Below are 23,172 nucleotides of genomic sequence, written 5' to 3'. Positions count from 1 at the left end.
AATTCTTATTTACAATGACGGCCTACACCGAACGATGCTGGGCCAATTGTGCTCCACCCTATGGGACTCCCAATCACGGCCGGATGTGATACAGCCTGGAATCGAACAAGGGACTCTAGTGATGCTCCTTGCACTGAGAAATAGTGCCTTTGACCACTGCACCACTCAGGAGTGTTTGCATGTATGTCAGGAGGAGAACGAGTTAAACAGAGGGAGAGAGGGAGATAGAGCATACATACTGTGCATAATATATAAATTGAGTAAGAGAAAGAGAGAGCGAGAGAGAGAGAGCGAGAGAGAGAGCGACAGACAGACAGACAGACAGACAGACAGACAGACAGACAGACAGACAGACAGACAGACAGACAGACAGACAGACAGAGAGGAGGAGGATAGGCTTGTGCTGAGAGCGGAACATAGCGTAGAGAGAGGGAGCAGCTCAGCAGCGCTTCAGTCTGTCTCTGTCCCTGCTCAGATTTCCACAGCTGTGAGCAGCACCTCTGCTACCCTACTCCACGCGGATCTACTGGGGTGTGTGTGTCTTAGAGTGTATTCCTGTGTGTGTGGGTGTGTGTGTGTTAGAGTTGCTTGCAAGTCTCCAGCATACATTGTGTGTTTCTCCGCTGCTCCAGTGATGGTTCTTCCACCTAAGGGTGAAGGCTCTGCTACGGACTCTATCTAAAACACATGAGCCCTGGCGTAGCATCCCAGGAAGGTAGGCATCCTATCATTTTATTGACATTTTAACTGCTACGCTGCTTTGCTCTTTCTTGCATTTTACAATGATTTTTTACGTTGGGTTTGCATTGTCCTAGGTTTTACTCGGTTTGGCTACTAATGGCTATTACCTGACATTTTATTGGACTACTCTGTTTGCTCTGGTATTTCTATAGTTTTTGAAGGTAATCTGTGTTTAATAGGTACTCTAGTAGGGCATTGGTTACCATTCCAGCACAGAGTACAGTATGGTTTCATTACATATTTCCTCTCTGTGTGTCCTTCAAGAAAGGGCAGTAAAACTATTCTGTGGCGGATCAGTGTGGTTTAGGGTATTTTAACAGTGGAAATGAGCCTGGCCGACTGTGCCAAGTTCCCTGGTTATGAGTTTCAGCCAGGGGATTGGCTGGGGTCAAAGCACGCTATGTCAAGTACAGTGCCTTCAGAAAGTATTCATTAGAGGTCGACAGATTAATCGGAATGGCCGATTAATTTTGCCCGATTTCAAGTTTTCATAACAATCGGAAATCTGTATTTTTGGGAGCCGATTTGCCAGATTTTTCCTTTTCTTTTTTCTTTTTCTTTTTACACTTTATTTAATCTGTATTTAACTAGGCAAGTCAGTTAAGAACACATTCTTATTTTCCATGACGGCCTAGGAACGGTGGGTTAACTGCCTTGTTCAGAGGCAGAAAGACAGATTTTCACCTTGTCAGCTCGGGGGATCCAATCTTGCAACCTTACAGTTAACTCGTCCAACGCAATAACGACCTGCCTCTCTCTCGTTGCACTCCACAAGGAGACTGCCTGTTACGCAAATGAAGTAAGCCAAGGTAAGTTGCTAGCTAGCATTAAACTTATCTTATAAAAAACAATCAATCATAATCACTAGTTAAATACACATGGTTGATGATATTACTAGATATTATCTAGCGTGTCCTGTGTTGCATATAATTTGACTGAGCATACAAGTATCTGACTGAGCGGTGGTAGGAAGAAGCAGGCACTATTATTCAATGGCTGCTTCTTTTTTTACCCATCTACCAATGCAATGCCTTCAGAAAGTATTCACATCCCTTGACCTTTTCCACATTTTGCTGTGTTACAGCCTGAATTTAAAATTGATTAAATTGAGATTGTTAGTCACTGGCCTACACACAATACCCCATAATGTCAAAGCGGAATTATATTTTTACATATTTTTTTTAATGAATTAGAAGTGGAAAGCTGAAAAGTATTGCGTCAAGTATTCAACCCCTTTGTTGTGGTAAGTTCAGGAGTAGAAATGTGCGTAAAAGTCACATAACAAGTTGCATTGACTCACTCCCTGTGCAATAATAGCGTTTAACATGATTTTTGAATGACTACTTCATTTATGTACCTCACACATGCAATTATCTGTAAGATCTATCTGTCGAGCACTGAATTTCAAACACAGATTCAACTGAAAAGACCAGGGAGGCTTTCCAATACCTAGCAAAGAAGGGCACCTATTGGTAGATGGGTTAAAAAAAAGCAGACATTGAAAAGGGATATGGTAAGCATGGTAAAGTTATTAGTTACACTTTGGATGGTGTATCAATACATCCAATAACTACAAAGATAAAGGCGTACTTCCTGACTCAGTTGCCGGAGAGGAAGGAAACCAACCAGGGATTTCACCATGAGGCCAATGGTGTTTTTAAAACAGGTAGAGCTTAATGGCTATGATAGGAAAGAACTGAGGATGGATCAACAACATTATGGTTAGTCCTCAATACTAACGTAAATGACAGAGTGAAAATAAGGAAGCTTGTACAACAAATATTCAAATATTCCAAAACATGCATCCTGTTTGCTGAAGTAATACTGCAAAAAAGTCTTAGGTTTGGGGCAAATCCAATACAACACATTACTGAGTACCACTCTTCATATTTTCAAGCATAGTTGGTGGCTGCATCATGTTATGGGAATACTTGTATTCGTTAAGGACTGGGGAGTTTTTCAGGGTGAAAAAGAAACATAATGGAGCTAAGCATATGCAAAAACCTTAGAGGAAAAACTGGTTCAGTCTGCTTTTCACCAGACACTGGGAGATGAAGTTACCTTTCAGCAGGATAACAACCTAAAACACAAGGCCAAATCAACACTGGAGTTGCTTACCAAGATGACAGTGAATGTTCCTTTTATTTATTATTTTATTTGTATTTCACCTTTATTTAACCAGGTAGGCTAGTTGAAAACAAGTTCTCATTTACAACTGCGACCTGGCCAAGATAAAGCAAACCAGTTCGACACATACAACAACACAGAGTTACACATGGAATAAACAAACATACAGTCAATAATTTGTAAGTCGCTCTGGATAAGAGCGTCTGCTAAATGACTTAAATGTAAATGTAATAATACAGTAGAAAAAGTAATTTTACAGGGTGTGCAAATGAGGTAGGATAAGTGAGGTAAGGCAATAAATAGGCCATGGTGGCGAGTTTATTACAATATAGCAATTAAACACTGGAATGGTAGATGTGTAGAAGATGAATGTGGAAGTAGAGATACTGGGGTACAAAAGAGCAAGATTAATAAATAAATACTGTATGGGGATGAGGTGGTTGGATGGGCTATTTACAGATGGGCTATGTACAGGTGCAGTGATCTGTGAGCTGCTCTGACAGCTGGTGCTTAAAGCTAGTGAGGGAGATGCGAGTCTCCAGCTTCAGAGATTTTTGCAGCTCGTTCGTTGGCTTTGGGGGGTGACCAGTGAGATATACCTGCTGGAGCGTGTGCTACAGGTGGGTGCTGCTATGGTGACCAGTGACCTGAGATAAGGCGGGGCTTTATCTAGCAGAGACTTGTAGATGACCTGGAGCCAGTGGGTTTGGAGGCGAGTGTGAAGCGAGGGCCAGCCAACGAGAGCGTACAAGTTGCAGTGGTGGGTAGTATATGGGGCTTTGGTGACAACATGGATGGCACAGTGATAGAGTGCATCCAATTTGTTGAGTAGAGTGTTGGAGGTATGTTTGGCAGAATGAGTGAAGGATGCATTGTTGGGAAATAGGAAGCCGATTCTAGATTTAATTTTGGATTGGAGATGCTTAGTGTGAGTCTGAAAGGAGAGTTTACCGTTTACAGTTTACAGTTCCTGAGTGGCCGAGTTACAGTTATTAATTATTAGTTACAGCCGAGTTATTTGACTTAAATCTACTTGAAAATCTATGGCAAAACCTGAAAATGGTTGTCAATCAATGATCAACAACCAATTTGACAGAGCTTGAAGATTCTGAAAATAATAATTGGCAAATGTTGTGCAATCCAGGTGTGGATAGATTTTAGATACTTACCCAGAAAGAGCTGTAATCACTGCCAATGTAATGATTTAGGGTTGTTAACCTCTCTCATCATCACCCAGTGCCTGGGCTTACCTCCGATGTACCCGCACCCCACCATACCCCTGTCTGCGCATTATGCCCTGAATATATTCTACCATGCCCAGAAACCTGCTCCTCTTATTCTCTGTCCCCAACGCTCTCGGCGACCAGTTTTGATAGCCTTTAGCCGCACCCTCATACTACTCCTTCTCTGTTCCGCGGGTGATGTGGAGGTAAACCCAGGCCCTGCATGTCCCCAGGCACCCTCATTTGTTGACTTCTGTGATCGAAAAAGCCTTGGTTTCATGCATGTCAACATCAGAAGCCTCCTCCCTAAGTTTGTTTTACTCACTGCTTTAGCACACTCTGCTAACCCTGATATCCTTGCCGTGTCTGAATCCTGGCTCAGGAAGGCCACCAAAAGATTTTCATACCCAACTATAACATCTTCCGTCAAGATAGAACTGCCAAAGGGGGAAGAGTTGCAGTCTACTGCAGGGATGTAATGTGATACTTTCCAGGTCCATTCCAGGTCCATACCCAAACAGTTCGAACTACTAATTTTGAAAATTACTCTCTCCAGAAATAAGTCTCTCACTGTTGCCGCCTGCTACCGACCCCCCTCAGCTCCCAGCTGTGCCCTGGACACCATTTGTGAATTGATCGCCCCCCATCGAGCTTCAGAGTTTGTTCCGTTAGGTGACCTAACCTGGGATATGCTTAACACCCCGGCAGTCCTACAATCTAAGCTAGATGCCCTCAATCTCACACAAATAATCAAGGAACCCACCAGGTACAACCCTAACTCTGTAAACAAGGGCACCCTCATAGACGTCATCTTGACCAACTGGCCCTCCAAATACACCTCCGCTGTCTTCAACCAGGATCTCAGCGATCACTGCCTCATTGCCTGTATCCGCTACGGAGCCGCAGTCAAACGACCACCCCTCATCACTGTCAAACGCTCCCTAAAACACTTCTGTGAGCAGGTCTTTCTAATCGACCTGGCCCGGGTATCCTGGAAGGACATTGACCTCATCCCGTCAGTTGAGGATGCCTGTTGCAACTGTTCAGGGAAGTCAGGAACCAATACACGCAGTCAGTCAGGAAAGCTAAGGCCAGCTTCATCAGGCAGAAGTTTGCATCCTGTAGCTCCAACTCCAAAAAGTTCTGGGACACTGTGAAGTCCATGGAGAACAAGAGCACCTCCTCCCAGCTGCCCACTGCACTGAGGCTAGGTAACACGGTCACCACCGATAAATCCATGATTATCGAAAACTTCAACAAGCATTTCTCAACGGCTGGCCATGCCTTCCGCCTGGCTACTCCAACCTCGGCCAACAGCTCCGCCCCCCGCAGCTACTCGACCAAGCCTCTCCAGGTTCTCCTTTACCCAAATCCAGATAGCAGATGTTCTGAAAGAGCTGCAAAACCTGGACCCGTACAAATCAGCTGGGCTTGACAATCTGGACCCTCTATTTCTGAAACTATCCGCCGCCATTGTCGCAACCCCTATTACCAGCCTGTTCAACCTCTCTTTCATATCGTCTGAGATCCCCAAGGATTGGAAAGCTGCCGCAGTCATCCCCCTCTTCAAAGGGGGACACCCTGGACCCAAACTGTTACAGACCTATATCCATCCTGCCCTACTTATCTAAGGTCTTCGAAAGCCAAGTCAACAAACAGGTCACTGACCATCTCGAATCCCACCGTACCTTCTCCGCTGTGAAATCTGGTTTCCGAGCCAGTCACGGGTGCACCTCAGTCACACTCAAGGTACTAAACGATATCATAACCGCCATCGATAAAAGACAGTACTGTGCAGCCGTCTTCATCGACCTTGCTTTCGACTCTGTCAATCACCATATTCTTATCGGCAGACTCAGTAGCCTCGGTTTTTCAGATGACTGCCTTGCCTGGTTCACCAATTACTTTGCAGACAGAGTTCAGTGTGTCAAATCGGAGGGCATGCTGTCCGGTCCTCTGGCAGTCTCTATGGGGGTGCCACAGGGTTCAACCCTCGGGCCGACTCTTTTCTCTGTATATATCAATGATGTTGCTCTTGCTGCGGGCGATTCCCTGATCCACCTCTACGCAGACAACACCATTCTGTATACTTCCGGCCCGTCCTTGGACACTGTGCTATCTAACCTCCAAACGAGCTTCAATGCCATACAACACTCCTTCCATGGCCTCCAACTGCTCTTAAACGCTAGTAAAACCAAATGCATGCTTTTCAACCGATCGCTGCCTGCACCCGCATGCCCGACTAGCATCACCACCCTGGATGGTTCCGACCTTGAATATGTGGACATCTATAAGTACCTAGGTGTCTGGCTAGACTGTAAACTCTCCTTCCAGACTCATATCAAACATCTCCAATCGAAAATCAAATCAAGAGTCGGCTTTCTATTCCGCAACAAAGCCTCCTTCACTCACGCCGCCAAACTTACCCTAGTAAAACTGACTATCCTACCGATCCTCGACTTCGGCGATGTCATCTACAAAATTGCTTCCAACACTCTACTCAGCTAACTGGATGCAGTTTATCACAGTGCCATCCGTTTTGTCACTAAAGCACCTTATACCACCCACCACTGCGACTTGTATGCTCTAGTCGGCTGGTCCTCGCTACATATTCGTCGCCAGACCCACTGGCTCCAGGTCATCTACAAGTCCATGCTAGGTAAAGCTCCGCCTTATCTCAGTTCACTGGTCACGATGGCAACACCCATCCGTAGCACGCGCTCCAGCAGGTGTATCTCACTGATCATCCCTAAAGCCAACACTTCATTTGGCCGCCTTTCGTTCCAGTACTCTGCTGCCTTTGACTGGAACGAATTGCAAAAATCGCTGAAGTTGGAGACTTTTATCTCCCTCACCAACTTCAAACATCTGCTATCTGAGCAGCTAACCGATCGCTGCAGCTGTACATAGTCTATTGGTAAATAGCCCACCCATTTTCACCTACCTCATCCCCATACTGTTTTTATTTATTTACTTTTCTGCTCTTTTGCACACCAATATCTCTACCTGTACATGACCATCTGATCATTTATCACTCCAGTGTTAATCTGCAAAATTGTAATTATTCGCCTACCTCCTCATGCCTTTTGCACACAATGTATATAGACTCCCCTTTTTTCTACTGTGTAATTGACTTGTTAATTGTTTACTCCATGTGTAACTCTGTGTTGTCTGTTCACACTGCTATGATTTATCTTGGCCAGGTCGCAGTTGCAAATGAGAACTTGTTCTCAACTAGCCTACCTGGTTAAATAAAGGTGAAAATAAAATAAAAAATAAAAATAAAAAAAGAGATATTTCTGTATTTCATTTTCAATCAATTTTCAAAGATTTCAAAAAACATGTTTTCAATTCGTCATTTTTGGGTATTGTGTTCATAGGGGTATGGAAAAAAATCAATTGAATCCATTTTGAATTCAGGCTGTAACACAACACAATGTGGAATAAGTCAAGGTGTATGAATACTTTCTGAAGGTGCCCTTCTTTGTGAGGCATTGGAAAACCTTACTGGTCTTTGTGATTCTGTGTTTGAAATTCACTGCTTGACTGAGGGACCTTACAGATAATTGTACGTGTGGGGTACAGATATGAGTTTGTCATAAAAAAAATGATCTTAAACATTATTGCAATGTGTCCATTGATTTTTTTTCTCCTGAACATATTTAGGCTTGCCATAACAAAGGGGTTGAATACTTATTGACTCAAGACATTTCAGCTTGACATTTTTTCTTAATATGTAAAAATGTTTAACAACTTCTTCGTGATAGGGGGCTATATTCGGAAGTTTGGATGACTGAGGTGCCCAAAGTAAACTCCCTGTTCGTCAGGCTCAGAAGCTAGGACATGCATACAATTATGCAGTAGTATTGGATAAAAAACACTCTAAAGTTTCCAAAACTGTTAATATAATGTCTGTGAGTATAACAGGACTGATATGGCAGGCGAAAGCCCTAGGAGAATCCATCCATAAAATTTTTTTTAGGAGCTCACCACTCATTGAAATGGCTGTCTATGGGAATATTAATGGAATACCTCCCAGATTGCAGTTCCTAGGGCTTTCAGTAGATGTCAACAGTCTTTAGAAAGAGTTTCAGGCTTATTTTTTGAAAAATTAGCTAGAATTTGTAGTTTTTCTCGGTGGCTCCCATTTTGGCTGTTGTATTGTGGCGCGTAGGTGAGGGCGCACACTTCGTTATTTATCTCGGGTAATGAACATACTATTCTCCATCTTAAATTTTAGCATTTATTTATATATTAGGGTACCTGAGGATTGATTAGAAATGTTATTTTACTTCTTTTGATGAAGTTTATTGGTAACTTTTTAGATTCATTTGTATGTATTTTGAATGAGGGAAACCGGTGGATTACTGAATCAAGCGTGCCAACTAAACTGACTTTTTTGGGATATAAAGAAGGACTTTATCAAACAAAATGACCATTTGTTATGTAGCTGGGATCCTTGGGATTGCAAACAGAGGAAGGTAAGTGATTTATTTTATTGCTATTTCTGACTTTCATGAAACCTCTGCTTGTTTGGAAAATGTTTGTAATGCTTTTGTATGTGGGGCGCTGTCCTCAGATAATCGCATGGTATGCTTTCGCCGTAAAGCCTTTTTGAAATCTGACAAAGCGTCTGGATTAACAAGAATTTAAGGTTTTAAACAATGTTAGACACTTGTATTTTCATGAATGTTTAATATTACGAATTTTGTAGTTTGAATTTCTCGCTCTGCAATTTCACCGGATGGTGTCGAGGTGGGGCGCTAGCGCATGTCTATTCCAAAGTTAACCCCATAATGCAACACACTTTGAAAGGCAGTAGTCAACAACTTGATAAAATACATCCTCTAAAACTTGCCCGTTGCTTGGGGCTTCGGCCAGGTGAGAGAGATAATTGTCCACACACTGTTTCAATAGTAAAGCTCTCAATGATTCATTGTGCTAGCAGCAAATACAGTTTGTTCTTGGAAGTATAGAAAACACAAGGAGCATATTTCTAAATGATCCATTTACGCTTAACTCACAAATGTTGAAAAAAACGATTTGCAAGGGAAAATGACTGTAATGACGAAGGAAGGAAGGAAAATGAAAGGAAAATGAATGAAAATGAAATCTATACCGAACACAAATATAAACGCAACATGCAACAATTTCAAAGGTTTTACTGAGTTACAGTACATGGAAGGATATCAGTCAATTTTAAATAAATTCATGTAGCCCTAATCTATGGAATTCACATGACTCAATGTAATTTGATTGAAATGACGTGGAAACAACATTGATGCAACCAGTGTGTGCCCATTGGGTAGCTACAAACTGCCCATGTTTCAGTGAGCAACAGCCGATAGGCAGCCGAAGTGTCTATATTTGGGTCCAGCAGCAGAGGCACATTAGATTATTTAGAGCTCAGTCAGGTTACCATAGGGAGAGAGTCCTCTTGTAACCACCTCACCCTATCACCCTGACCAACCACCAGCCCTGGAAGGACTCCACAGCCACGAGCTAGTCACACACAGAACAATGGGCACACATAACCACATGCACCACATAGCAACCAGTTATAGCCAGAAGAAAAACAAACACCTATCTGAAGGAATCTTCATAACTTCTAAAAATCTATGTGGCCCGAAACAATTCAAAGCATGTAGTAATCTGTAAGTGGTGCATTTCTTCAGGGAATTTCAATTGAATTCAATGAGTTTCACTTGACACGTAGGCTTATTATAATAACGTCACTCATGGACTGCATTCGTCACACACTGAACATTTCATATAATAAATATATGCCCAAGCAGAATTATTCTAGCAAGGCTGTCAATTGTACTGGAAAGATCAAATGGAGAATTTCATCAGCTGCCCTAGAGTTTAATCAGCTGCTATTCAACTGACTGGACAACATGAACAGTGGACTGTGGTGAACTATAACCTATACGGTATTGTGTGTACTCAATAAATTGAATTTCCATTTAATCTAATGACTGATCCTGCCACTGCATGGATACTGTTGTTAACTGCATACTCTGGTGGAAGTTCTGAGCCAACTGCTTATCAATACAATAACACATGATACAAATGGCTGCTAGGATTCAGTATGAATCAATACAAAACAATACCTGTGATACAATACAAATCAATTAGTCAAATACAGTACAATGGAAGAAAATGCAATGTAGTCTACCGGTAATACTAAATACATCAATCAGAGTACTAATGCAGTATGTCCAGAGTACTGTACTTAATTCACAGCCGGAATGTTACAGCCTGCATTTTAAATTGATTAAATTGAGATTTGTTTGGTCACTGGCCTATAACGTCAAAGTGGAATTATGTTGTTCAACATTTTCATTTTTCTTTCAAATTAATAAAAAAAACATTTAAAATTGTACAACTTGCCCATGTCAACGACATGAACTTTACAAAAATCATGTGATCAAAGGCCATGAAGTTTTGACTGCAGTCGACTGCAAGTTTCTGCAGTTGCTCTTCACCAATTTCATCCTGCAACCATCACCTGCATTGTGGGAGGATCTACTGTCAACCAATCATTACAGTGTTTTTGTTTGACCACGCAAATGTGACCAAAGACATTACTGAAATAGGAACCAACTGTGCTGCGATTCATGTATACAGTGGATATAATTGTGATATTTGCCGCTCTCACTCACTGATTGATTGTACAATATACAATATATGCCTACACAAGGGACAGGACTCTGGTCTGCCAACTTCTGTGTCTGAATCGTTTGGGCTACAAACTAATATGACCCCACTGTGGAAAGGGAAGACGACCCCCACAAATGTCACGGGACTCGTCTGAAGGTAACCCATACAAACACATGGAAGTATAGAGGTATTTTTGTGCCAACAAAAACAAGGGGTAAATGTTTCAAAAATATATATATATTTCCTGAACTTTCTTATTTCTCCTACATATATGACACTCAAAACCTTATTCCTTGTGATTTTTGACCGTCTTTTTTGCCTGAATGTGTTATTTAATGCATTTCTGTATTTAAAAAAAAATAAAAGGCTTCTAAATTTTAAAAAAGAAAGCTAAATGATCCATGTTATGACTATCTTTAAACAATTCCAGATGTTAGCTTGTGTACTTGTGCTCTAGCTGACTTCCCTGCATATGAGAAAGACAGCCCACAGCTTTATGCTGATCTTCTGGTGATCATTCCTTCATCTGTTGCTAAGATATAAATACTCAGGGGAAATCAGGGGAAACAGGTGCACGCATCTGAGGGAAGACTTCTGAAGAAGGGATATGCGTTGTGTAATGCTTTGCATTAAGTTATTTAATCTCAGTTATTCTAATTGCTAACTTGAGTTTCTGTATTAGTAGCCCTCTAAGTGGATAGATAAACATCCTGTCAATACAGAAAGGATTGATGAGGCTTACAATTACTTTCTGACACGTCAGTGTCAGATAAAGTGTGTTTTAATGGGATGGAAGAAAAACTTGTTTTGTTAATATGCAGCTCTGAAAGTTCACTATAATAGGTATAATAGTAAGAAGAAATGTTGCTCTTGTCTCAGTGTGGGTGTTTGGAATGTCAGGGTTAAATCTAATGTTGAGTTGTGGATTTGCTTTGACATTTATATCAGGAAACAGATTCATGTATCTTTTTCTAGTTAACAACTTAATCGTCACACCATTCACCTAGTCTGGAGTCCAGGCATTCTTGTTCAGTTACATTGGTGCTTTGACCTGGATTAGGGCTCTATTCAATCAGATCCACCTTGGCCAACATCCTTATAGTGGTTGTTTTGTCCAGCCAGGTCGGCTGTGAAACAAGTCAGGATTCTATGTCCATCCATGTCAAAAGACATCGGGAGATAAAGTGGAAACTGGCCACTAGGGGCAACAGTGAGAGCTGTGTGCTGTGGACAGGGATGGCAGATGGGCGCAAGTATCTGCCTCTGATTCAAAGGGGCCAGACGTGCACAGCTGTAATAGAAATTTATGTGACCTTATTTGACCTTTTCTGCTGCTTTTGAGACACAGTCCGATCCCTCCTTAGGGCACTACTTGTTGAGTAATTAAAACATTAAACAATCAAAATACAATAACTATTGGTCACTCTATTATGTATTATCACTCTAATATGTATTAATTATAGAATTGTGACAATTATTAATGATATACTTTTTTTACCACACTCTAGAGAGTTGTAGGCCTAGCTATCTAGGCCTGATCTTTGCACATTTCTTGTGAGAGAGAGAGAGGAGAGAGAGTATGTGCATGTTGTGTTTCATTTTTTCCTTGTCAGCCATCCATCTTGGCTTTTTTGCTTCATAAAAAAATGAGGTCTGAAACTCCCTCCATGTCACCTCTCTCTCCATTCCTTGGCTTTGCTTGCCTGATGACTTACCCTGAATATGAATCGCTACATACGTACATTCACTGTGGAGAAAAAATGTCGGTTTGGCCGGAGCAATGTGGATGGGTACCCAGGGAATGGCCTTGGTACATTAAAAAACATCAGTTTGGCCGGAGCAATGTGGATGGGTAGCCAGGGAATGGCCTTGGTACATTAAAAAACGTCAGTTTGGCCGGAGCAATGTGGATGGGTAGCCAGGGAATGGCCTTGGTACATAAAAAAACGTCAGTTTGGCCGGAGCAATGTGGATGGGTACCCAGGGAATGGCCTTGGTACATTAAAAAACGTCAGTTTGGCCGGAGCAATGTGGATGGGTAGCCAGGGAATGGCCTTGGTACATTAAAAAACGTCATTTTGGCCGGAGCAATGTGGATGGGTAGCCAGGGAATGGCCTTGGTACATTAAAAATACTTTGCAGGACAATAAACATATTTGCCTGCCACTCCTGGGCACCCTGTACATATGTGAGGTCTGTTGTGGCCCTGTTTCAGCTCCAGATGACAAAACCTCAGTAGTGTAAATTACTTGAGTAAAAATACTTGAAAGTACTACTTAAGTAGTTTTTTTAGGGTGTCTGTACTTTACTTTACTATTTCTATTTTTGATTACTTTTACTTTTACTTCACTACATTCCTAAAAAAAATTGTGTAATTTTCATCCATGCAATTTCCCTGACAACCAAAACTACTGCGTTCATTTTGAATGCTTAGCAGGACAGCAAAATGGTCCAATTCACATCTATCAAGTTAACATCCCTAAATACATGATTTGTTTGTAAATTATGTCTGAGTGTTGGAGCGTGTCCCTGGCTATCTGTAAACAAAAAAGTACAATAAATGAAATGGTGCCGTCTGGTTTGCTTAAAATAAGGAATTTGAAATGATTTATACTTTTACTTTTGATTCTTAAGTATATTTTAGCTATTACATCTAGACTTTTCTTCAAGTAGTATTTTACTAGGTGACTTTCACTTTTACCTGAGACATTTTCTGTCTCTTTACTTTTATTCAAGTATGTTAATTGGGTACTTTCTCCACCACTGAAAAACCTGCACACCCTCAGAGGTTTGCAGGTCTCCCGACTTCCTTTTGGTCATTCATTTTAATCAGAGAAATATATAATAAACCCAAAAATTGCTTTAGCTGTCAATGTACATTACTGCACACAATCCTCAAATAAAATGGAGCATACATAAAATGAACAGTGTCTTTACATAGGGTCTAATGTGTATGAGTGAGTGAGTGAGTGAGTGAGTGAGTGAGTGAGTGAGTGAGTGAGTGAGTGAGTGAGTGAGAATTTCCTCAAACTGTACACATTAAGCAATACTCGTTTACAATATTATCAATCACACTTTGATTTGATAGATATTTAGTGTAATTATGTAGATACTGATAATGGATATGTAGGCGTAGGTATGTACTATCCTAAATGAAATGGATCATACATAAAATAAACAAGTATTACAATTGATTTACATTAGGGATCAAGTGTGTGACAGAGACAGAGAGAGAGTGTGTGCATGTTGTGTTTGTTTTATCCTTGTCAGCCACCCATCTCTGCTCTGTCAATATTAAATGGGCCAGTGTATGCACTTCTGGGTAAGGCTGTCGGGCATTGGTGGAGTGGATGGCAGATCTGAAAGAGAGATGCACAAAGTGACAGTAAGTTCAGTGCATTCGGATAGTATTTAGACCCCTTGACTCATTCCATATTTTGTTACGTTACAGCCTTATTCTAACATTTTGTTTCTCTCATCATGTCATTGGTGTAGAGAGGCGTAAGCAGGAGGCAGTCCTATTTAAGCACCATAGATCAAAGCGGGACAAAACCCAAATGCTGTTGTGCTCAAAATATATCTCAATAAACAAAAAGGCACAGGGCGAACCCAAAGGGCAAAATATAAAGTACTCAGGAAATAGTAGGAGAGATTCCTCTCAGGAAATTAAGTAACATTGACAATGACAGACAAAGACAAATGGCAGAGGGAAGACAAGTCTGGGATTGATGAGTGAAGGGCGTTTGACAGCAGTTGGTTGAGCAGCAGCTAGATGGTCGGCGATGGCGAACGCCTGACCTGGACAGGAGGGGGTGCAAAAGCGAAGGCTGGTGTGACCGTAACCCCTCTGAGGCACTGCTCCAGCAGTGGGGTGTCGACGACCTTGGGGACGACCCCGAAGACGCTGTGCGGGTCGGTCGGGACGACGACTGTAAAAGTCTCGAATGAGAGAGCGATCCAGGATGTCCCGCAATGGAATCCACACTTCTAGACCGTACCCTTCCCAGTTGACCAGGTACTGGAGAAGCTCCCCACAATTCTGTGAGTCCAACAGGCTGTAGACGGAGTACGCCCGGGCCCCCAAGATGTACAAGTGAGGGGAGGTGCGTCATGGGGTCCAGCAATAGCCAAGGGACCAGCTTCCACCAGCCTGAGGAGAGATACATGAAGTGAGGGTGAGATACGATAATTTACAGAGAGCTGTAATCTGTGCATCACCTCACTGACTCTCCTCGGGACTTTGAACAGCCCCACAAACCACCGGCTCAGCTTCCAGTCAGGGCAGGCGGAGGGGCAGGTCCGTCCTAGAAAGCTAAACCCTGTCACCGGGGTGAAAGACCTGGGCTACACTGCGGTGACGATCGGCCTGTGCCTTCTGCCGGAGGACGACGTGCTGGAGACGGGTGTGATCGGTTTTCCATACCCCCTCGGCATGCCGGAACCAATCGTCCACTGCAGTAGCCTCGATCTGACTCCGGTGCCGGGGCCGACTGATAGCCTAGAACACACTGAAGGGGTGTGAGGTTAGTGGAGGAGTGACGAAGGGAGTTTTGTGTGTATTCTTCCAAAGACAGAAACACAGCACACTCCCCCGGCCGGTCCTGACAGTAACTACGAAGGTACCTACCTAGTTCCTGATTTACCCTTTCCACCTGTCCATTTGATTGGGGATGGTACTCAGAGGTGAGGCTGACTGTGAACCTTTCGCTCCATGAAGGCCTTCCAGACACGGGAGGTGATCTGAGGATCAAGCTTAGACACAATGTCCTCTGGGATCCCGTAGTGCCAGAAGACGTGAGAGAAGAGAGTCTCCGTGGTCTGCAGGGCTATAGGAAGACCGGTCCACAACAACTAGGATGGTGGTGTGCTCCTCCGAGAGGGGAAAATCTGTAACAAAGTCCACAGAGAGATGAGACTGGGGTCGTTGTGGAACCGGCAGCAGGGGGAGTTTGCCATAGGGGAGGTGTCTAGGTGTCTTGCTCTATGCGCGGGTGGAGCAGGAAGAGACCGGGTGTTCCAGTCCAAGATGGGCCACCAGTACTTGGCGGAGAGACAGTCGATAGTACAAGCTATACCCGGAAGCCTCGACACAGGTGCTGTGAGTGCCCAGGCGAGGAGACGGTCCTGCACATCAGAGGGCACCTAGATACACCCGTCAGGACAGTGGGCAGGTGAAGGCTCCTCTCGCAGGGCTCAACGGATGTCCGCGTCCACAATCCACACAACAGGAGCCACAATGCAGGACAAGGGAATAATGGGTATCACTTTGTCCCTCCGATCCTCTGTGTCATGCACCCGGTACAATTCATCGGCCATAACGTTCTTTAATCCCGGCTGGTAGGAGAGGGTAAAGTTAAACCTGGCGAATAACAGGGCCCACCTGGCCTGATGCGTTATCAGCCTCTTCGCTGTTTGAATGTACTCCAAGCTCCTGTGGTCTGTCAAGACAATGAATGGGTGTTTGGAACCCTCCAAATCAAATCAAATGTTATTCGCCATATATGCCGAAAACAACAAGTGTAGACTTTACCATGAAATGCTTACTTACAAGCCCTTAACCAACAGTGCAGTTCAAGAAGAATATTTTTTTTTTTTACCAAGTAGGCTAAAATAAAAAGTAGAATAAAAAGTAACACAATAAGACTAACAATAACGAGACTATATACAGGGGGCACCGGTACTGAGTCAGTGTGTACGGGTGCAGGCTAGTTTAGGTAATATGTACATGTAGGTGGGGTCGTAGTGACTATGCATAGGGAACAAACAAACAGCGAGTAGCAGTAGTGTACAAGAGGGGGGGAGTGTGAATGTAAATTGTCAGGTGGCGATTTTTATGAATTGTTCAGCAGTCTAATGGCTTGGGGGTAGAAGCTGTTGAGGAGCCTTTGTCCTAGACTTGGCCCTCCGGTACCGCTTGCTGTGCGGTTGCAGAGAAAACAGTCTATAACATGGGTGACTGGAGTCTCTGACAATTTTGTGGGCTTTCCTCTGACACCACCTATTATATAGGTCCTGGATGGCAGGAAGTTTGGGCCCAGTGATGTACTGGGCAGTTTGCACTACCCACCGTAGCGCCTTATGGTCAGATGCCGAGCAGTTGCCATACCAGGTGGTGATGCAACCGGTCAGGATGCTCTTGATGGTGCAGCTGTAGAACCTTTTGACTATCTGGGGGCCCAAGACAAATCTTTTCAGTCTTCTGAGGGGGAAAAGGTTTTGTCATGCCCTCTTCACGACTGTCTTTGTATGTTTGGACCATGATCAAATCAAATCAAAATCAAATCAAATTGTATTTGTCACATACGTATGGTTAGCAGATGTTAATGCGAGTGTAGCGAAATGCTTGTGCTTCTAGTTCCGACAATGCAGTAATAACTAACAAGTAATCTAACTAACAATTCCAAAACGGGGATAAAGAATATGTACATAAGGATATATGAATGAGTGATGGTACAGAGCAGCATAGGCAAGATACAGTAGATGGTATCGAGTACAGTATATACATATGAGATGAGTATGTAAACAAAGTGGCATAGTTAAAGTGGCTAGTGATACATATATTACATAAGGATGCAGTCGATGATATATAGAGTACAGTATATACGTATGCATATGAGATGAATAATGTAGGGTAAGTAAGATTATATAAGGTAGCATTGTTTAAAGTGGCTAGTAATATATTTACATCATTTCCCATCAATTCCCATTATTAAAGTGGCTGGAGTTGAGTCAGTGTCAGTGTCAGTGTGTTGGCAGCAGCCACTCAATGTTAGTGGTGGCTGTTTAACAGTCTGATGGCCTTGAGATAGAAGCTGTTTTTCAGTCTCTCGGCCCCAGCTTTGATGTACCTGTACTGACCTCGCCTTCTGGATGATAGCGGGGTGAACAGGCAGTGGCTCAGGTGGTTGATGTCCTTGATGATCTTTCCTGTAACATCGGGTGGTGTAGGTGTCCTGGAGGGCAGGTAGTTTGCCCCCAGTGATGCGTTGTGCAGACCTCACTACCTTCTGGAGAGCCTTACGGTTGAAGGCGGAGCAGTTGCCGTACCAGGCGGTGATACAGCCCGCCAGGATGCTCTCGATTGTGCATCTGTAGAAGTGCTTTTGGTGACAAGCCACATTTCTTCAGCCTCCTGAGGCTGCTGCGCCTTATTCACGATGCTGTCTGTGTGAGTGGACCAATTCAGTTTTTCTGTGATGCGTATGCCGAGGAACTTAAAACTTGCTACCCTCTCCACTACTGTTCCATCGATGTGGATAGGGGGGTGTTCCCTCTGCTGTTTCCTGAAGTCCACAATCATCTCCTTAGTTTTGTTGACGTTGAGTGTGAGGTTATTTTCCTGACACCACACTCCGAGGGCCCTCACCTCCTCCCTGTAGGCCGTCTCGTCGTTGTTGGTAATCAAGCCTACCACTGTTGTGTCGTCCGCAAACTTGATGATTGAGTTGGAGGCGTGCGTGGCCACGCAGTCGTGGGTGAACAGGGAGTACAGGAGAGGGCTCAGAACGCACCCTTGTGGGGCCCCCGTGTTGAGGATCAGCGGGGAGGAGATATTGTTGCCTACCCTCACCACCTGGGGGCGGCCCGTCAGGAAGTCCAGTACCCAGTTGCACAGGGCGGGGTCGAGACCCAGGGTCTCAAGCTTGATGACGAGCTTGGAGGGTACTATGGTGTTGAATGCCGAGCTGTAGTCGATGAACAGCATTCTCACATAGGTATTCCTCTTGTCCAGATGGGTTAGGGCAGTGTGCAGTGTGGTTGAGATTGCATCGTCTGTGGACCTATTTGGGCGGTAAGCAAATTGGAGTGGGTCTAGGGTGTCAGGTAGGGTGGAGGTGATATGGTCCTTGACTAGTCTCTCAAAGCACTTCATGATGACGGAAGTGAGTGCTACGGGGCGGTAGTCGTTTAGCTCAGTTACCTTAGCTTTCTTGGGAACAGGAACAATGGTGGCCCTCTTGAAGCATGTGGGAACAGCAGACGGGTATAGGGATTGATTGAATATGTCCGTAAACACACTGGCCAGCTGGTCTGCACATGCTCTGAGGGCGTGGCTGGGGATGCCGTCTGGGCCTGCAGCCTTGCGAGGGTTAACACGTTTAAATGTCTTACTCACCTTGGCTGCAGTGAAGGAGAGACCGCATGTTTTCGTTGCAGGCCGTGTCAGTGGCACTGTATTGTCCTCAAAGCGGGCAAAAAAGTTATTTAGTCTGCCTGGGAGCAAGACATCCTGGTCCGTGACTGGGCTGGATTTCTTCTTGTAGTCCATGATTGACTGTAGACCCTGCCACATGCCTCTTGTTTCTGAGCCGTTGAATTGAGATTCTACTTTGTCTCTGTACTGACGCTTAGCTTGTTTGATAGCCTTGCGGAGGGAATAGCTGCACTGTTTGTATTCGGTCATGTTACCAGACACCTTGCCCTGATTAAAAGCAGTGGTTCGCGCATTCAGATTCACGCGAATGCTGCCATCAATCCACGGTTTCTGGTTAGGGAATGTTTTAATCGTTGCTATGGGAACGACATCTTCAGCACACGTTCTAATGAACTCGCACACCGAATCAGCGTGTTCGTCAATATTGTTATCTGACGCAATACGAAACATATCCCAGTCCACGTGATGGAAGCAGTCTTGGAGTGTGGAGTCAGCTTGGTCGGACCAGCGTTGGACAGACCTCAGCGTGGGAGCCTCTTGTTTTAGTTTCTCTCTGTAGGCAGGGATCAACAAAATGGAGTCGTGGTCAGCTTTTCCGAAAGGGGGGCGGGGCAGGGCCTTATATGCGTCGCAGAAGTTAGAGTAACAATGATCCAAGGTTTTTCCACCCCTGGTTGCGCAATCGATATGCTGATAAAATTTGGGGAGTCTTGTTTTCAGATTAGCCTTGTTAAAATCCCCAGCTACAATGAATGCAGCCTCCGGATAAATGGTTTCCAGTTTGCAAAGAGTTAAATAAAGTTCGTTCAGAGCCATCGATGTGTCTGCTTGGGGGGGGATATATACGGCTGTGATTATAATCTACATTTGATTGTGAGGAATTCTAAATCAGGTGAACAGAAGGATTTGAGTTCCTGTATGTTTCTTTCATCACAACATGTCACGTTAGCCATAAGGCATACGCTCCCGCCCCTCTACTTACCAGAAATATGTTTGTTTCTGTCGGCGCGATGCGTGGAGAAACCCGTTGGTTGCACCGCCTCGGATAGCGTCTCTCCAGTGAGCCATGTTTCCGTGAAGCAAAGAACGTTACAGTCTCTGATGTCCCTCTGGAATGCTACCCTTGCTCGGATTTCATCAACCTTGTTGTCAAGAGACTGGACATTGGCAAGAAGAATGCTAGGGAGTGATGCACGGTGTGCCCGTCTCCGGAGTCTGACCAGAAGACCGCCTCGTTTCCCTCTTTTTCAGAGTCGTTTTTTTGGGTCGCTGCATGGGATCCATTCTGTTGTCCTGTTTGAAAGGCAGAACACTGGATCCGCGTCGCGAAAAACATATTCTTGGTCGTACTGATGGTGAGTTGACGCTGATCTTATAATCAGTAGTTCTTCTCGACTGTATGTAATGAAACCTAAGATGACCTGGGGTACTAATGTAAGAAATAACACGTGAAAAAAACAAAAAACTGCATAGTTTCCTAGGAACGCGAAGCGAGGCGGCCATCTCTGTCGGCGCCGGAAGTCAGTCATGATAGTTCGTTGGTGATGTGGACACCAAGGAACTTGAAATTCTCGACCCGCTCCACTACAGCCCCGTCGATGTTAGTGGGGGCCTGTTCGGCCCGCCTTTTCCTGTAGTCTACGATCAGCCCCTTTGTCTTGCTCACATTGAGGGAGAAGTAGTTGTCCTGGCACCACACAGCCAGTTCTCTGACCTCCCTATAGGCCGTCTCGTCGTTGTCGGTGATCATACTTACCACTGTTGTGTTGTCAGCAAACTTAATGATGGTGTTGGAGTCATGTTTGGTCACGCAGTCGTGGGTGAACAGGGAATACAGGAGTGGACTATTTATTTTTGTAAATAAATAAAACGGAAATAAAAACGGAAATATCACATTTACATAATATTCAGACCCTTTACACAGTACTTTGTTGAAACACCTTTGACAGTGTTTACAGCCTCACGTCTTCTTGGGTGTGACTACAAGCTTGGCAGACCTGTATTGGGGAGTTTCTCCCAATCTTCTCTGCAGACCCTCTCAAGCTCTGTCAGGTTAGATGAGGAGCGTCGCTGCACAGCTATTTTCAGGTCTCTCCAGAAATGTTAGATCGGGCTAAAGTCCTGGCTCTGGCTGGGCTTTAGCTCGATCTATAACTTGTCCCGAAAGCACTCCTGCGTTGTCTTGGCTGTGTGCTAAGGGTCGTTGTCCTGTTGGAAGGGGAACCTTCGCCTCAGTCTGAGGTCCTGAGTGGTCTGGAGCAAGTTTTTGTCATGGATCTTTGTGTACTTTGCTCAGTTCATCTTTCCCCTCAATTCTGACTAGTCTCATAGTCCCTGCTGAAAAAAAACATCCCGACAGCATGATGCTGCCACCACCACGTAGGGATGATGCCAGGTTTCCTCTAGACGTGACGCTTGGGATTCAGGCCAAAGAGTTTAATCTTGGTTTCATTTAGACCAGATAATCTTGTTTCTCATGTTGTTGAGCTGTATACGTTATATTTGGAAAGAATTCAGACCTGACTTCTTACACATTTTGTTACATTCCAACCTTCTATATTGGATTAAATAAAACATTTTCCTCATCAATCTTCGCACAATACCCCATAATGATAAATAATAATGAGCTCAGGTGCATCCCGTTTCCATTGATCATCCTTGATATGTTTCTACAACTTGATTGGAGTCTACTTGTGGTAAATTCAATTGATTGGACATGATTTGGATAGGCACACACCTGTTTAAATAACTTTAGGGCTAGGCGGACAACTTCCGGTGACACTGGAGGGCGTGCAATTCAAATAAATTATCATAAATATTATGGACATTAAACATTTAGGTACAAATAAGTGTTTTATATCGGCTGACAGATGAAATTATTATTAATCTAACTGCACTGTCCAAATTACAGTAGCTATTACAGCTACAACATGCCATGCGATTGTTTGAGGACGGCGCCCCACATCAAAATATTTTTCCTCCTGCTCATGCATTCAGGTTTCATACATTCACAAATAACGATTAAATATTCACTTACTTTTTGAAAATCTTCCTCTGATTTGTCATCCAAATGGTCCCATCTATAACATGTAGTGTTGTTTGGTTAGATAAAATCCTTCTTTATTTCCCAAAAAGTCAATTTAGTTCGGGCCATCGATTTGAGTAATCCCCTCGTTCAGTATGCAGAGAAAGGAATCAAAAAATCTATCAAAATACATTTCCATTCACTCCTCAGATACCCTAAAATGTAATCGAACTATAATATTTCTTACAGATTTTAGCAGGTGCGTCCTGTCATCATGGCGCTCGCAAACAAGAATTTCCAAGACCGTGTCCCTGTACTAAAACGGATGTTTCTTATTCATTTTTAAAGTTACAAGCCTGAAACCTTGAACATGGACTGCTGACACCTCGTGGAAGCCATAGAAATTGCACCCATGGAGCTAATTTTCAATATAACCTTTTACTTGCCTTTCTAAGTGGATGGGCTCTCAAAAAAATCAGGTTGGTTTTTCTTTGGATTTTCTCCTACCATATCTATTGTGTTATATTCTCCTACATTATTTTAACATTTCTACAAACTTCAAAGTGTTTTCTTTCCAATGGTACATTATATGCATATCCTGGCTTCAGGGCCTGAGCAACAAGCAGCTTACTTTGGGCATGTCATTCATGCGGAAATTGAGAAAAAATGGGCCTAGCCCTAATAAGGTCCCACAGTTGACAATGCATATCAGATCAAAAACCAAGCCATGTGGTAGAATGAATTGTCCGTAGAGCTCTGAGACAGGATTGTGACGAGGCACAGATCTGGGGAAGGGTACCAAAAAATCAATGCAGCACTGAAGGTCCCAAATAACAGTGTGGTCTCCATCATTCTTAAATGGAAGAAGTTTGGAACCACCAAGACTTCCTAGAGCTGGCCGTGTGGTCAAACTGAGCAATCGGGGGAGAAGGGCCTTGGTCAGGGAAGATTTCCAAGATCCCAATGGTCACTCTGACAGAGCTCCATAGTTCTTCTCTTTAGATGGGAGAAACATCCAGAAGTACAACCATATCTGCAGCACTCCACCAATCAGGCATTTATGGTAGAGTGGCCAGAAGGTAGCCACTTCTCTGGAAAAGGCACATGACATCTCTAGTCTGATGAAATCAAGATTTAACTCTTTGGCCTGAATGCCAAGCGTCACGTCTGGAGGAAGTCTGGCACCCTCCCTATGTTGAAGCATGGTGGAGGCAGCATCATGCTGTGGGGATGTTTTT

The 23,172-nt window shown here is 43.7% G+C and overlaps 1 protein-coding gene across 1 annotated transcript in view; it reads left to right on the top strand.

The window, feature by feature from the left end:
• The first annotated feature begins 478 nt into the window (after positions 1 to 478).
• Positions 479 to 23,172, top strand: part of LOC118377531 (opsin-5) — a 222,648-nt gene continuing 199,954 nt past the window's right edge. The window contains exon 1 of the mRNA XM_052481847.1: positions 479 to 715. The gene's annotated coding sequence lies outside the window, so the exon portion shown is untranslated. The remainder of the gene's footprint in view (positions 716 to 23,172) is intronic.

Source organism: Oncorhynchus keta, chromosome 27 (assembly GCF_023373465.1).
Source record: "Oncorhynchus keta strain PuntledgeMale-10-30-2019 chromosome 27, Oket_V2, whole genome shotgun sequence".
Lineage (NCBI taxonomy): Eukaryota > Metazoa > Chordata > Actinopteri > Salmoniformes > Salmonidae > Oncorhynchus > Oncorhynchus keta.
The sequence above is the reverse complement of the archived record's forward strand: the minus strand, read 5'-3'. Positions and strand labels throughout refer to the sequence as shown.